Here is a 17,748-nt window from a genome sequence, read left to right as displayed (position 1 = left end):
GTGACCTTATTTTGTAGGCTAAATGAACAGGCGATTTTAATGTATGTTAAACACACCATTTGTCACAGAATTCCAGGAAACAATAAAACAAAGGTACAGTGGTACAAATGAATTTAGTACTTCATAGCCCACATATAGTGTATGGATGATATCAGAGGCTGAAGTATTGAATCCATCTTGAGAGCAAAGTCAGGGCCTTTTTATGGAGCATGCTCATTTGGCCATTGTGGAGGAAACACTGATTGTGTCATAGAGGTGTTAAAGATGTTGAACACACTGAGCTGCCACATCACCTCCTCTTCCAGTGACTGATACAGCTCCAATGGGAGACATCTTGAGAGGGGTCAGTTAATTAACTAATAGCTCTGTGTGCGCAGACACAATAATTGATGCACATATGTTGCTTTAATTGTTAAAGCTTTATTTTATTAGACTCTTCCAATTTTTAATCATGAACTCTGTATGTATGCATTGATGAAAGTCACATTTCCTTAGGATATGATAATCGAATTTGCTGAATAATTAATAGTGAATAAATGGTGGTTAAGAAAGATACACAGTGTTTGCTCCCTGAGCACAGGGAGTTGTGTAAATAAATCTAGTGGTTAAATTCATGTGTGTCTGTTAACTTCCTTCTCTGTCTGTGGTTTACCTATCACGTCATATAGGAGAAACAGTAGGGAGCACCAAGAGCAGTGTGATGAGAGGAAGAGAGGGAGCAGTGAGTGGGAGGTGAGGGGAGGGGTCGGCACAGGTGGAAGCAGCGGGTAGCTGCTTTTTTAAGGCATATCACTGCATTATTAAAGGGCTACCACCACATAGAGTCACCAAATTAGCTACTGTATCTCCTCCATACTAATGATTTCATCATAGTCATAGCCAACAGTTGTGTGTGTGCTTGTGAGTAAGTGTGTGTTATGAGGGCGTGTACTGTACTATTCATCTGTGTGTGAGTAGATGGGGGAAGGGTGCTATCTGAACATGCTCCAAGGCGAGTATCTCCCCCCCTTTCCTCTCTCCTTCTGCACAGCTCTCGTCTCTATAGCAACACCGTCTCCTGCACAGACATGATGCATGTGTGCATGCGCACACATACTCACATACACACGCTAATGCACAAGCCTATGGGTTTATTTTTCAAAAGGCAGGAAATAGTAGGAAAAGTAACACTCTAGATTTTCTTCCCACTTCCACATTTTTGTCTGCTACTGTTCACTTTCATGCTGCCCTTTCATCTCACTGGACGAATCAGATCACATCATAGTGACAAGCACACACACTCACACTCACCCACCCACCCAAGCAAACATAAAACACACTCCTATGCATACCAGGCCAGGCTGTCCATGGTTGCAGTTGGGCTGCTCATGCATTGGTAATGTTGCACTGCAGCAGCATATTCACTATGACAAATTCACTTTAGCAGCAGCAGTGCCTGCTTCTCTTTCCACCCCCACAGCCCACAGAGAGCCTGACCTTTTCATTCAGCTATGCCCAGCCCACTGTACCCTCTCTGGGCCAGGCCTCTGGAGACCACCCCCACTCCTGCAGTCCGCACACTACATCCTGCTTTGTGTGACGAGTTACTGATGTCATTGGGCTGTTTTTGTGTGGAGTAGAGCTCATCAGAGCACAAGGGGGCAACCTACTCCTTGTGCATGTTTCCTTCTTCATTCAGTACCTATCTCATATCATGCTTATTGTACAGATTGATATTTTTACACTTGCTGAGGTGATTAACCAAATTAATTGTTTGTTGTTTTTTTTTAATCTGGTGATTATCTTAAAAAGAGCTGTGACATGGCTCATACAGCATTTGATTTTAGCATCAGTGTGACTAGAACCACACCTAAATGCAACAGTACACTAATGATTTAGATTCTCTGATAAAGCAGAGGAGATGAAGGGAGATAAAGAGATAAAAGATCGACATAATGTAATAAAAACGGTGTATAGGGAACCACAGGAAACATGGAGAAGTGACACAACAGCAGAGAATTAAGTCAGAGGGAAGGGAGGAGAGGAAATGGCACTCGGAGTATAGAGAAATCTAAAAATACAAGAAAATGTACTGACTTTTTCATGAGAACATAGTTTCCAAATGGAAGAATTACCTCCCTATCTAACATATGACACAGATGTTTTAAAATATTAAAATTTGTATTCATGGGTGGATTTATTAACCCTATAGAATACTATTCATTAACTAGACAGCTGGACTCACACTGCACTCAAACTCTAACCAGGTATATATAAACAGATACACAAAGAAATCCTCTAAAATGTAATATATGATAGAGAGAGAGAGAGACACAGAGAGAGAGAGAGAGGTGGAGGGGAAGATGAATCCCTCCTAGTATTTAATCCAACTACCACTTAATCATTTATTTCCAAATCTGAGCTCGCCTCCACTGGTTGCTGGAGTAAGTAGGACAGGGGCGGGTTCAGGGAAACATGAGCCGGAACAAGATGAAAACCAGGACACGGCAATATGCAGCATGCCCAAACACACACATGCACATACCCCCCTGAGATAAAAATAGCAGCACACCAACACAGTGTTCACTCATTTGGAAAGTAATGCCCAAAAAAATCACATAATTAGTTACTCTACTGTGAAACAACAGGCGGGGGAAACCGCATGCTATTGTTGCTGAAGCCATTGTTCCATTTGATGCTGTCATGAGATGTCATTGCCCAGATGGGGAGACATGAAAGCAGAATTTTGATTTTAACTCTTTTTTTTAAGTACATATCCAGTATTCTTAATCAGTTTTATAAAGTACCTTATATATTTATGTACTATGTCAGAGACACTTTCACATGTTATCTGATCTTTTAGCCTCTTTTAGAAACCACAAAGTCAACAAAGACAGGGTGTGTTAATGAAGCTGTAATGGTGAGTCTACAGTAATTATTAGTACACATCTAAACTGTATGAATTGCAGTGTGTGGAGATTTGCTGCTGGAAGAAATGATCAGGGTCTGTGTAATTTTCATGTGTCTGTGTGTGTAAGAGAGGTGTGAGAGAAATAGAAATGGAAAAAGAGACAAACAGAAAGAGAAATGATGTGTGTCTGTGCATGAATTTCATTCATATATGGTAGTTCAGGGAGAATGTCGTGTGTGGTTCGTTCTGTGAAGAAAAAAAATCTTTCCAAAAATCTAATCTAGCAAAAAGCTTGTGATAGCAGAGGCACAGTCATGGTATACTTTGCAACAACAGACCATTAATCAAAGCTGTCAATAAAACAGGGTTTTACAATCAGCTTTGGTAACAACAAAGGTATAGCATGAAAATCTGATTGGTCAGGTGGAATCAATGTGACTGTAACAGACACTCTGATTGGCTCAGTGTTGTGCCTAGTGACAAAGACAGTGTCCGTTAGATCTCTCCTTCCACACAGGGAGCACCCATAATTGATTCACTATCTCCCCTCTTGTATCCATGGTGACGCAGATGCAGCCTCTGAAAGTGCCACTCCCTGCACCCACCTGCTCCGCACCCCTCTTTATGAGTACATATGCCAAGGACAGGGCATCTGCCTCATTGAAATTCAAATATCTGGGTTACATTTGACTGAATTACATTATACATTATGTTTTCCACTCTTGTTCATTTTATAGAATAGATGAGTTGTATAGTATAAAATAGAAGAGAGAACACACACACTCCTCTTCATCTCTCCTCTTTTTTTTTGTCTCTCTCACACTCCTCTTCATCTCTCCTCTTTTTTTTGTCTCTCTCACACACAGAAACAGCCTGAACCAAACATTTTTTGTGGGATTAAGAATAAATCTGGCTTTGTAGTCAAGCATGGGTAACCTAGATTTGTCAATCAAACAGTTCACAGGGGAAGAGGGCATGGGTCAGCTAGAGAGAGTGGAAAATGGGACAGGACCCCACTATCTGTGGATCAATACTGACACAGAAGCTCAATAACAATACCAGTCAATACACTACCACATACAGAGTGGCAACATGCTAAATAATTGAATGTATTGACACACAGACACACATATTGCACAAAAGAATTTCCACTTTTTGCCACAAGGGGGAGCTTTTTCACCCTTTTTCTTTGTTCTCCAATAGCAGGTTCCACATGCACAGACAGACACACAGTGATGCAAGAGGCAGGCAAAGCTATAAAGCCTTATATTAGATAAGCACACTCACACACTCCAAAAATTGTATGAGTGGTACAGATACAGTAGCAGCCTTGGTGTCTGCCACACATTCGCTCTGCCTGCGGAAATTAAAATGTCAGCTCTTTTAGATGGGAAAGGAGATGTGAATGTACCCAACAATACCTGCACATTCTCATCCAGCCTGATACATATCAAAACAAAGAGGGAAAGACAGAGATAATTCCATTTGCTACAGCTGAAGATTATGTAGAATATACTATATCCTTTATAGAGCACTTACAGATAGTTTACATCACTCACATATGAAGGGCAAACACAGCACAGGAACTATAAATATAGTTTATCCACACATGAGTGTCTCATTTCTATTTTCCATGTACCACCACATTCTACCTCTATAGATCAATATATGTTAAAGCATTGTGTAATGTATTTGTACTTTCTTATTAGTCATGCAGTACTGAGGAAGCAGCAGGCAGTGCTGCATGTGAAGTGCACTGCAGGTGCAGGCCTGCTGCGCTAGGGCTTGGCCCATTTCTTAAAAAAAAAGAGAAGGGGGGGGCGGGTCTGAATAATAGAGGAGAGTGCTGGCCTGCAGAGAGTCTGAGGTTGGAAATGTTTGAAATGGTTTTGTGAGGTTGCTCCACTTTCCACAGATAACGATGATAACTATTTATAAAATAATGACTTGCCTGCCCATCATTTCAGCTTAGTGGAGCTGTCTCAGAATAGCAAACACCATCTTCCACTCTCATCACCATCAAAACTTAAAGAGCTACATGGACAGCAGCTTCTTGCTGTGGTGAGGATGATAAGTATTTAGGTGCAACATGAGTGTGCATTTTAGCTTGCATGTGTGTGGTATATGCTGGTCAGTGTGTGTTACGTAGAGGGGGTATACACTCAGTTGCCACTTTATTAGGTACATCCGCTAAAACTAATGCACACTGATACAACCCTGCAAAGAATCCTACCTTTATTAAGGATATAATTAGTTTAGTATTTGTTGAAACTGTTTTACAAAAGTGTCAATTCAACCTACAGGTCTTTTCAGGGCTGTAGTTGGTGGTGCTGTTAACTTGTATTGTGTTATTCTGAGAGGTGTTTCTAATATTTTGCCCACTCTATTTGGTCAGAGTAAACATTAAAGATAGCTCTCAGCATAATGCAATACAATTCAACAGCACCACAACGGCCTCCAAAGACCATGAAGTTGAATCAGCACCTCTCGGGATAACATTGACTGGAATATATCACCACTAACAATAAATCATACATGCAACACAGAAAAGGCCATAAATAAATCTAAGAGGCAACAGACTTCACATTGCATACATTTGCCAAGTATTACAGACTTGTTGGTTTTAAGCACCTGTAATTTTACTAACATTAATATAACTGTGACTGTGAATGAACAGATAATGCAGACAGGGCCAAAACAAATACACAAGCGACAATAGTAGAACACAAAGTAAAAAAACAGATAGCAGCCTGGACATTAACTTGGAATTTAAGGGTGAGTGGCATCCTATTTCATTCTGTGCTGCTGCCTTTCCAAAGCTACTCTTCATGGCATCATTAAGATGATTCCACCTAATCGCATTAGAGGAGCAACATTGTAGAATTATCACTTTACAGAGGCCTTAATCCAGGACAACTGGGAATACTGACAGCAGTGGCAGAATGGAAAAAATGCTTTGACAGGAATTTCCAATTAAAAACACCTGGAAGAGGGATGCTGTTTGCAGTGAATTTAAAGTATTTCATACAACAACTATTTACTGCCCATTCATCGAGGTGTAATTTCACATTTAGTTTCACATAGGTAACACTACTGTATATATACTGCAGGGCTACATTAAAATATACAGGTGTTTTCTGTTTATATTTCACTGGTCTCTGAGTGTATTTTTAAAAAATATATATCATAGATTATAAACCTTTGTTCCGTAAGGAGCATCATCAGACTAACTTTCTACTCCAGCTCTCAGTTAGAGGACAAAGCAATGTGAGTCAGGATTAAGACGAACATTAGGCAGTAAACAAGGGCTTAGGGAACAATTAAACTCCAGTCTTATCGCGAAAACCCCATTTACAGTAGTCTGTAAACAAGCACACCAAACTCCTTGTTATTTTGGTATCATGTTTTTTAACGCCTTTGTTGTCTCTGCTCAGTTTTACACCTCTTACTCACATTAAGCAGACTCTTGCTTCATTATCTGTAATGTGATGCATGGATTATCCAGCCCATCTACTGCGGACAACTTAGTTTTGGTGTGCATGAAAGATTTAGTTTATCGATTTGATGCATCATGTGATACCTGATCTTGTTTTCTGCTGTTAAACCCAGCTGATATCTAAACCGTCAGACTAATCACAGCAAAAACAGTGATGCACTGAGACCTGAACTCAAGGTCTTATGAGATGAGAGGTACAGACATTTAAAGAATAAAAGCACTGAACAATGAATTACACCTGAATTACACCTGAAACTGCATCATACTTGCATGCTACTGCAATTAAGATCCACATGTCTGTGAAATGTATCACTAAATTGCCATTACTCAGATAATGTTGCAGTAATACATAAAGCTCTTTGATTATGCATGGATGATCACAGGTTTTAAATGTGTGACATGCACTCATATGACCACAACTAATATTTAATAAAAGGCAGTGTCTGGAAGAAAGCAACTTAACATAAATTACTCTTAGAAAATGTAACAAGAGCAGGCTAAGAATTGGAAGAAAGAAAAACAGTATAAAAAAATAATTCAGCTGCATCTGAGAATGATTATTTTGCTTCTGAAAAAAATGCCCTTTGGCTTTAAATGATGATGGCTCTAAGAGAGAGATGGCTGGTTTGTATTTTAGCCCCAAAGCAATAAAACACTAATAATTTATTAATTGAACCATTTTATGCAGCGCAACAATCTACTGATTCTTGTCAACAGTAGCAATAGTTATCATGATCACCATAATCATTACTTGCACAGGCCACACACACACACAGACAAACAAACAAACTGAAGCAATAACATTATCTGTGCAAGGCTGTACTCCAGGAGGCACAGAGCTTCATCTTTAAATCAGACATGATGAGATTAGCACTGTCAATAAAGTGTTAGTTGACAATAAAGCAACATGTATTAGTAGTATATTAGTAGTCTGTAAGGTGGAAGTTGTTCCTAATTGCTCAATGATGGTTAGAGGTTATATTGCAAACCCATCATACTAAAACACATCACCTTACAAAAATGTCCTTATTTGTATTAAAATAAATATCTTTCATCTCAAGTGTACCCTAACATTAACCAAAATAACTAATCTCACCTGACACAATTTATCTTAAGTCTAACAAATACGAATATGAATATGAAACCATGTCTTCTCAATGTGTCTGACAGTGCCAATGAAATAGCCATGAACATCTGTTTAAGTCAAGTCAGTTCAACAACAAATAGCCAAAACAGTGACTCTGGGTTCAAACATAAGACACACTGTAACAGAGAACAGCTTCAGATTATTTTGTCTTTGGCTCCAGGCCTGAGACTGCTGTGAGGAGCCACACTAAGGTTTATAGTGGTTCCTATCTCCCTACTTCTGCCGCAGTCATAAGGCAGAGATAAATAAAAAGGTGCTCTAGCATATTCAGCTCTACTCACAGCTCCAGTTTCTACAGAAAGAGGAAGTATTGTAGAAGTACTGTGGTCAGAAAGACAGGAGGGAGTATTATGGAATAAAGACAAGTGGACAAAAGGGTTGGTCAGTTAGTCTTTGTCCATTAGTTGTAGCCAAATCATGAGTGCTTAAAATTTAGAAATAGAGAAGAGAGGGAATGAGAAAAAGAGTAAACCAGCCTCCAAAAAGGTGTCAGCCATTTTCTATCAGCTTGTACTCACACAAAGAGACAGGAGGGGGCATAAGAGAGAACCAGCCAAAGGAGATGCGTGGGAGGAGGAGGAGAGGGATGTAGAAAATCAGAGGAGATTCTTTGTGTGAGGATGAGACTGAAGAGATATGGAAGGGTTGAAGAAACAAGCTTGCAGAGGAAAAGAATCCAGTAAAAGGTGAAGACGAGCAGGAAAGCACATGGGGCTGGAGAAAAACGAGGTAGTGATAACGAGAACAAAGGCAGGGGAAGGGGGAGAGAGAGAGAGCCAGTTGGTGGGAGGAGAGGGTGGGATATGAGTCAGGCTTACAGCATTAACACTCGTCTTCCACACCCATGTCTCATTGTTTTATTCATACACTGCACCCACTTAATAAGATGGCGGTAAACATGGACAAACATTTAGCGATCGATACACATGTAAACACACAAACAATCATACACAGCTCAAGTGTGTGCGTGGCTACAGGGCATCATATAACCAAATCTCCCTAATATCATGATATAACAATACTAGCACTAACCCTGAATGCACAAGTTCCTGGTTTCTTTTCTTTTTTTTCTTTATGACAGATGGTTCACCTAAAAATAAACACAGCAGACCAACTTCACAAAATGAAAAGCTACATGTGGGATGAGATGACTCATCCGCTGTACAACACAGCTTACTGGTTCACACTCACAAAGATGACCAGAAGAAGTCAAGCAGCATTCGGTTCATTTTAATAAGAAGAAAACAGATATTCAGCTGTAGCTTTCATCATTTTATTAAAAAAAACAGGCTTTCTCTTAGTATCTACATAACCATATCAATGTGATATGATCTCACACACACCTGATATCAGTACAGTGACTCCCTCCCTTTGCATCCCGGGGAGACTAGATATCAATTAATTATACTTCTCTAAATACACAGGCCATTAAGCTGAGTGCTTGCTGACCACATTTTCCTTTTTAATAGAAAAAAACTGTTTTGTAGTAACAATGATGTCAAGTGAAAAACTTGCCCCTTTTAGTAGTCTCTGTACCAGTTTTCTGATCAGTTTGTTTTAGTCATATCACAACTGAACAGATGTGGTGAGAAATAGTCCAGTCAGTCTGCAAATATACACACATCACAGAAAATAAACTGTAGCTGTCTTTCAGTATACTCATTCTTGCATTCCTGGCTATTCATGTAAAAAAAGCATTAAAAGAAAAAGACAGATCTACAATACTGTTTTGTGGCTGCATTAAATAAGTGATTAACACATTGAAACTCTCACTATAGAGCTTTATTGATGTGAATATCCAAACAGGAAACATTCAGAGAAATAATAGACTTGCTAAAAACAAGGCTAAGCAATTACCCAAGATGCTTAGTAGGAGCACTTGTAAGGGACAAATAGCCACAGGGGGAAAGAGGAACCCTGCAGCTAGAGACTAGATCTCTCTAACAGCCAACATCTGATCCCATCCATGCATAGGCCAAAAATAAATCCAACATACGGCATTCATCAGACAACTATATGGCAACTGTGACTGTATATTCCATCTACCCCACAGTGAGCAGTGCAAGGATACGGCTGTAAGAAGGCAATCCTCTTACCAAGGCTGCATCCACTGTCCAAACAGCTGACTCTGGATTTCCCTCACCCATTCATACATCATTTCAATCAGAAATCACAACCTCATCCCCTAAATCTAGAAATCAGGACATGCAACATGGTGAACTCTAACTTTCAACCAACTGTGTCTTCACCAGTTTTCCACTTTATGGCTGACTGTCTTGCATAAAGTCTTGTGCTGACCCCTCAGTCAGTTCAATCCTCCAGGCAGGCAGTGATGATCTAAGTACAGCAGCAGATGTTGTGGCTGTATAAGCACTGATGCCAGACAAGAGCAGCGCAGACCTACATCTGCTCTGATCTCTGTTGATTCAGAAAAAAAAATTAAACATAGCACAGGGCTAACTGCACTTTACAGAGAAATAAAGCACATGTTATTACATCATACAGATATAGAGGCACATTATTATTCAACAGTATTACATGAGTCTTCTTATTGTTCAGTTAATTGCACTGTTAAAAGATAAGTTGATTCTGAAATAAAGTAAGTCAACACATCAGCAAAATGTAGCACCCTGAGCGAAGCATATTTTATCCAGCAAGTATTTAAAATGTCACATGAATATAGTGTGGCGAATGTTTTTCATTAGTGCAATGTTGTTAATGCTCATGAAAATAGAGCAGGCTCACACCCTGGAGAAAGGCCTCTGTGCCTTGATTCAACTGCGGTGGAGTGAGTCTGAAATGAGAGTGGCAATGTCCAACCTATAGCACTCATCCACACAGCCATGAGTCAATGGACAGAGACATAATGAAACTGAGGGCTTATATAACCGAGTGGTAGAGAGGAGAAAGGGTCAGACCTACTCACACAATATCAGGCGTTCAAGAGATACAGTAGGTCTGAGAAAGAAAGAGATATGCACATATTTACAAAGAAAAAATATTTAAAAAATACTACTACTCCTTATTAAAATGCTGCCAAGATACTAAAGGTTACGATATCAGGCTTGCTGGACTAGCTCACAAATAGAAATGCCAAGTTTTGTTATCAAGATGGAAGAACCAGGTTTGACCCATATACTGAAGAGCAGTGGTGGAAGAAGTACTCAGATCCTTTACTAAAGTAAAAGTACCAATACAGCAATGTAAAAATACTCCATTACTTCAGTAAAAGTCCTGCATGAAAAATCACACTTAAGTAAAGTAAATAAGTATTTTGAGCTTGATGTAGTTAAAGTATTGCAGTAAAAGTAGTGGTTATATCAGTATATCTGACTGATATATTATTATATATGATGTCATTAGATTATTAATACTGAAGCATCAGTGTGTAAACAGCATGTTACTGTTGTAGCTGCTGGAAGTGGAGCTAGTTTGAACTACTTTATATACAGTTAGCTAGTTTAGTCCAGTGGTTCCCAACCTAGGGGTCGGGCCCCTCCAAGGGGCCACCAGATAAATCTGAGGGGTCGTGAGATGATTAATGGGAGATGAAAGAAGAAAGAACAAAGTTCTGATACACAAATCTGTTTTTGGACTTTTTCTCTAATCTTTGATTTTTGGTGAAATATTGGATCATTTGAACATTTTATTGAAATGAAACCATGTGAGAAGTTTAGAGGGAAAAATCACTATTTGGTGGAGCTGTTAACAACTCATAGACATGTGAAATGTGACCCTGACTACACACTGCTTTTTGTAAGAGGTCAAAAACCAAAAAGGTTGCAAACCACTGGTTTCATCTTTAACAATGTGTTGTAATTTAAAAGCCTGTTATATTATCCATTGTGTCAAATCTTCATCTAAAAAGTAACCAATGCTGTTAAATAAATGCAGTGGAGTAGAAAGTACAGTATTTCCCTCTGAAACGTGGTGGAGTGGAAGTATAAAGTAGAAATGGAAATAATCGTGTAAAGTACAAGTACCTCAAAATTGTACTTAAGTACAATACTTGAGTAAATATACTTAGTTACTTCATCGACTGGATAGGTGGTGCATGGTTTGGGTAGGGTTTTGAATGAAACAGCTCTCCATACTGAAGAGCAGTGACTAGCCTGGGCCAATTCACATCAAGCCACACTTGGCTCTGAACCAGTCTCGTCATGTTCCAGGAAAAATGACAAGGGCAAAAGGAGCTCTGCCAGGGAGTCTTGGCCCACAATTGTGAATGCAGCCTACAATAAGATTTTGGTCCGATGACTCTGACTTTCACTTGTTAACCCAGAGGCAACAGTAAAAAAAATGTAGTATATCAGCAAGTTGTGTTGTTAATAGTTAATTTAATGTCATTGTCAAATAATCACCATCACAAAAGATGTTTCTCTGTACTGTTCGAGCATTATGAAGTCTGATCAAGATACTCAAGAGTGGGGCATTCTGTTGAAATCTATCAGTTTCACACATTATAGAAAAATACTTATATCAATTCACACACAAGTCCAAGATTTTAAACATGGACCCAAAGTTAAACTCACAAAATGTAAATACGATCACACAGGGAAACAGCTGTTTACAGTTAGTCAAACTTGATATACAGAAGAGGCATTTTTCATTGTTGTCCAACCCTTCTCTGCCACTCCATGTCGAAAGTACAACACTACACAGCTGTATACAAACAGCTTATTGACCAAACACTATAAGCTGCACTGCAGCAGTGCCTGTACTTGCTGACATTCACAGTAACAACCTCCTGATTCACCAGCACCAAATCATCTGAATGGTCTGCAAAGAAGAACTACTGATGCAAACAAACATACTCACTAGCACACAGACACACAGGGAGAGTTAATTTACTCTCAACCCACATAACAAACTGTCCAGCAGCATCTGTACAGCATACAGTTTATGTGGCAAATTACAAAAGAACCTAAAACAGCAAGTATTTATGTAACTGCTGATCAACACAATGCCAATGTAATATTCAACAGTGAGAGTTAATGCAACAGTCCCCTCCCTCCATCCACAGAGCCACATCCATTTAATTAGTGAAAAACAATCTCCGGTCAACCTTGTCAACTGTAAGTGACTGCTGATAAAGAATTAAAAAAAGATCAGTGCTCAGTGACACAGAAAAAAAAATGTTATGTAGCATTCTGAATTAACTCAGTATGGTTACATGTTAGACAGATAGATGACAAATACAAGCAAAGCACACAATGGGAAATAAAAACATTGCTCTAGAAACACAGATGTAGTTGCCATTGTATGCTGTGAGTGTTGTTGCACTGTCAAGCTTATCTCAGCACTATTTGTGTGCTGTGCCAGTGCAGGAGAAAAGTTTTGCTAAACAAAACTACCAGGATTATTTCTTAAACCAATTAGTATTGTCAGTGGCAAGCTTGACCTGTTCTATGTTCACCTGCGCTCTTGATAGACATAGTGCTGAGGGCGTGAAATGTCAAAGTTTCAGCCAGGTGGAACACTTATCATTGAGTCCGGTTTCAGTACTTGACTTTAAGTTAATGACCTGATGGGACAAAGGTAGCCAAGGCTTACAGGGGAGAGACATTAATATAAAAATGTTTCACACAAAGAAAGAGCAGGCAGGGAAACTGAGTATATAGAGACTTAAAGTTTGCAAAGCACAACAGCAGGGAGAGGGACACAGATAAAATTTAAATAGGTGAAACTTACATCATGGCCTGAACAACCAAACTATAATGTAGTGTACACTGAGCAAGAAAGAATGAGATACAATAGCTATATTCACTCCCAGTATTAAACACCTGTGTTACATGTGTAACTACACACACAGTGAGCACACTCTGTAACACTGGTTAGTCGCTGTTATTGTTTGGTTCATTTTGCATGTTTTGGAGCTGTTGTCGGTGGCTGAAAGGAAGAGTTTGGTCTGTCTTGTCCGTCTGGATTGGAAAGTGAAATGTGTAGAGACCGAAGTGGTTTGACACAATCTTATCAAGCTAGTGGCATAATAGAGGTTTCTCAGAAAAAAACTCTGAAATCATGAAAGAAATACTGGAGGACATCTGATTTTTGGTACAGGGCTTTGATTGATAGAAATGTCTCTTCTTATGCTCTGTTTTCTTGTTTTCTGTGTGTTTCAACCTACAGTGCCAGTTAAAAGTTTTGACTCATCTTCCCATTCACTTGAATGAGAAAATGTGTCCAAACATTTGACTGGTACTGTATGCTCAACCTATTTTTTTCTGTGATAGTGCTGCTCAGTAAGGTGGATTATGTGCGAAGTGCTGTTGCATGTGTGTGTGTCTATGTGAACATTAAGATCGTAGCTGTTGTCGTTGCACCCTACTATGTGTGTAAATAAGATTAGCGTCACTGCTGCTGACCTCAATGTGAGTGGCGCCATCCTCCCACAAAGCTGGAGCAATAAGAGAGAATGTGCCCCACTGACACACAACAGCACGTGCAGCATCCACAGGCACAACCCCACAGGCATGGGGCAAAGCAACAGAGAGCTAAAGAGCATGTGGCAGAACCCGGAGAGGAGATACACTGCAGAAAGAAAGGCAGAAAACGATAGGGAGACAGGCTTGGGTGGCATATGAAAGAGGAAACGAAGGACACATGCATGAAAGCGGGAAAAGGAGGCCATGAGTGGAGTGGGGGAGGGGATAGATGGGGAAGGGAAAACTGTGAGTGATATCAATATGGAGGGTAAGGAAGGAGAGAAAGTGAGGAGACAGCAAGAGAAGCTGCAAAAGTGGAGGAAGGAAAATCAGGTGATTGCATGAAACAGAACAGAAGCAGAATAGAACAGGAAGTACAGCAAGGAATGGCATTTTACAGAGTAACATTCATATTGCAGTATTTAACAAAAACAGCAAAAAAAAAAAAAGCCAAAGAAAGAGTTTGTAAGGGGAGCCAGAAATGGACAGTGAAATTAAAGAGAGATAATACAGCAAAACCAATTTTGAAACATAAAGGAGTAAGAGATGTTTTCAGAAAAAATAAGAAAGCAAAGGCGAGAAGAGTTTGAGTTACTGAAAGTTGTCAGTATGTGTGAATGCAGAAGAGCAACCACATAGAATAAAGCCATTTCTCGAAAGCTGCTGGGATTACAGTATATACAGTCCTGCTGAAACATCTGCATCTCTATCTCTCCCCTTGACATTTAGCTTGTCCTTTTAACCTCTCTCCATATGACACTGAGTGCAGTTTAATGAGGAAAATGCTCTCACCCACTTAACAAAGACAACATACACAGACATATGAAACACAAGGGTCATTGCACTTTAAATGATTTCTAGTGCAGATACTAAGCATGCAAACACCATTGCACAGATCTGCTGAGCCAGCCAAGCAGACTGACAAAGCCACTGGAGCAAACAGCCACACCCCTGCCAAGAGAGGAATATAGTATACTGGACATGGAGCATTCAGTTTTCCTGTTTAACAACAATGTTAATTATTGCAGAGACAAATGTTGATTGTGTTGTTTATGCTTTCATCAAGGCAAAACCATTCAGCATGATCCTCACACATAATGTTGTTGATTCATCAATGGACTAAAGCTCATGCCATGTGCTTTCATTGTGAATGCAGCTCATGACCCTAGTTGCAACTCATTCACTTCCCCCCTCTCATCTGTTTTTTCTCTCCCAACTATGCAAGCACAAATGCCATGGCAAATAAATAAAAGTGCAGCAAGATACAATTCTTTCTCATACATGACTAGCTCAAAGTATAACCGGAAAGATGTGATCCACTGATGCCACTGCATACTTTTTAGTTTTAATGAGATGCACTCATTTTTAATCACATCCATGAATCTTGTAGGGGCATCTGCTGTCCAGGCGCAGCTTAGTACTGCTGCTGTATTGCGAAACACATAATGCCTCACACACAAACACATGCACATAAAATATGCATACATGCACACATATATGCAGAGAGGAAGTTATTGCTGTATAGTAGAGCACTGAATACAACTGGACAGAGGGAACTGCATAGTTCAGCCTCTTCTTCATGAAGCAGAAGTGATGCTTTACTCTGAATCTGTCACAACACTGACTGAATTGATCCTCTCCTTTCCTCTATTAATACTCCACTGTGGCTTTCTGCTTTAACACACATGCAGCTCAGTGGGTCAAAATATGCAATCCCATCAGCTTTGAGTGATGGCAAAATTAGACACAGTTTACCATATATGTTTTTCTGCCTGTCATTTTCGAGGTAGGAAATCGAAGGGCGACCCAGTTATTCGAGAGAATAGATTATCTCTATGCTATATAATATCTAATTATCAGCTCAACTCTTCCTGCCTTCATTATTACTTCTATATCTGCACCATCTGCTGCCTGATTTACAGTGGAGATTTTGACATAATCCATGTGTTTCTTTCTAAATAAACCCATTTTCATTAAATATTGTGAGATTTCTATAGATGAGGCATACAATAGCCACTTCCCCTCCCCCCTCTTCTACAATGCTCTCTCTATCCCTCCCTCATCCGCTTCCTCTGCTGTTGCTAAGAGTGTTGAGCGCGTGCTAGTCTGTGGAAACCAGTAGACTCAGAGAGGTGGATCTCCCTGTGTGTTGCTATGGGCAACACAAAGTGTTCAACAGCGAATCAGCCCAGAAGCCTAGCATGCAGACGTTCACACATGTGATAAAATATGACCTATTTTTCAGTCAGTCAAAATGGGGGAAAACAGGAGCTCAGACATGTGCATAGAGTATTATTGTATACTGTATGTGTTTTATATCACTGTATTATATTTAACAAATCCAAAGCACATTAGACTAATCAAATGCAAAAAATAAAAAGAATATTGCATTCTGCTTTTCAGTCCTGTAATGAATGAAGATCCCAGCTGAGGCAGTGTCCTAACCCCACCTGACTGGTTGTACATTGTGAGTCACTGCACACCAGCCGCAGGCTCTCTCTTCCCCACTCTCTGTCATAGCTCCAGCCATTCATGGCCCACTGAATCACCTAAATCAGCAAACACAGACCTCAAATAACTCAGTCAGTCAGACTCTTCACACACACGTAACAACCCACATAGATGGGCACATAGTATAAAAATGCATACAAATGTGCACAAGCCTTTAAAATATGCACCAGCACATTTTTCGTATTCTAATAGATGATATGATATATGCTAACATGTCTTCTTCAAAAGACTATTTACATGTTTGGAGGACTGTAGGTAGTAGCTCAAACGATGCAGGGTGGACACCAATTGTAAACACAATCTCCTGCAAATAATTCTTGCAAATCAGACTTTTGATCAGAAACAGAACAGAAATAAACTAACCTTTAATTTTATGCTGAACATAAACCTTTCCTTATTTCACAAGAGTAAACCACGGTCTGCTAAAGTGATGCCTTTATTATGTTTCAGAGACAGTGTATGACCTACTATGACACAACAGCACATGGCCTGAAATAGGCACATGTAAGAGGAGTGTGCTGTCACTACTTCACCAGCCAACTTGGTGCTCAGGTAACAATGGAACAAATGTGAAAGATCAACTCAACAACACAAAGCAGACTAACTGGAAGAAACGTCTTTATTTCACAAACACTTTTCAGTGCAGGTTTGTCATCAGAGGATTGGAAGAGTAATCCAGTTGGTCAGCGTAGTGTTGCTGAGTTCTTTCACAATGAAATAGACACCTTATAGCTTAAATTATTAAGAGTTAAAGTTGGTTAGTGCACTGAACATGAAGTTCTCAAAGGTCTGATATAAGTAAAATGTGATGAAACACCAAGGAGACAAAATATGACATCTTACAGGCATTAATTGTCTTGAAGATAAAAAAAAAAAGAGTTCGCTTTGGATATGTTGTCTTTTTTTTAGAAAGAAACTGTGTCTTCAGTACAACAAGAAAGGATAGATATTTCTGTTTACCTCTCTATATCCTTATAACAATGTTTCACAACTATCCACAACATCTTATCTTAGCCAACACAAAATCAATATATTTCATAAGGGTGTGTTGATTCCTGGAATTCATTTCATTTTCAGTAAGTACTGCTGGACACTGCAGCATTAAAGAGCAACCACAGCATAAAACTGAAGTCCAATTTGTAATTTGTTAAGTAATTAACACTCTGGGCTGTGTAAGAACCAACCATACAACCAACAACTTAACTCAGCAGTCTCATTACAACAAAAAAAATCTCCCCGTTTCCCTCTGTGATGATTTTTATATGCCTGTACTCCTTTT

General features: G+C 39.4%; 1 protein-coding gene across 1 annotated transcript in view; it reads right to left on the bottom strand.

Annotated features, from left to right (window-relative positions):
* The window catches only part of LOC137189403 (protocadherin alpha-C2-like), a 135,177-nt gene that overhangs the window by 112,119 nt on the left and 5,310 nt on the right, over positions 1 to 17,748 (bottom strand). The gene's annotated exons all lie outside the window — the stretch shown is intronic.

The sequence above is a fragment of the Thunnus thynnus genome, chromosome 9, assembly GCF_963924715.1.
Source record: "Thunnus thynnus chromosome 9, fThuThy2.1, whole genome shotgun sequence".
NCBI classification, from domain to species: domain Eukaryota; kingdom Metazoa; phylum Chordata; class Actinopteri; order Scombriformes; family Scombridae; genus Thunnus; species Thunnus thynnus.
This window is presented reverse-complemented; position numbering and strand designations above follow the sequence as displayed.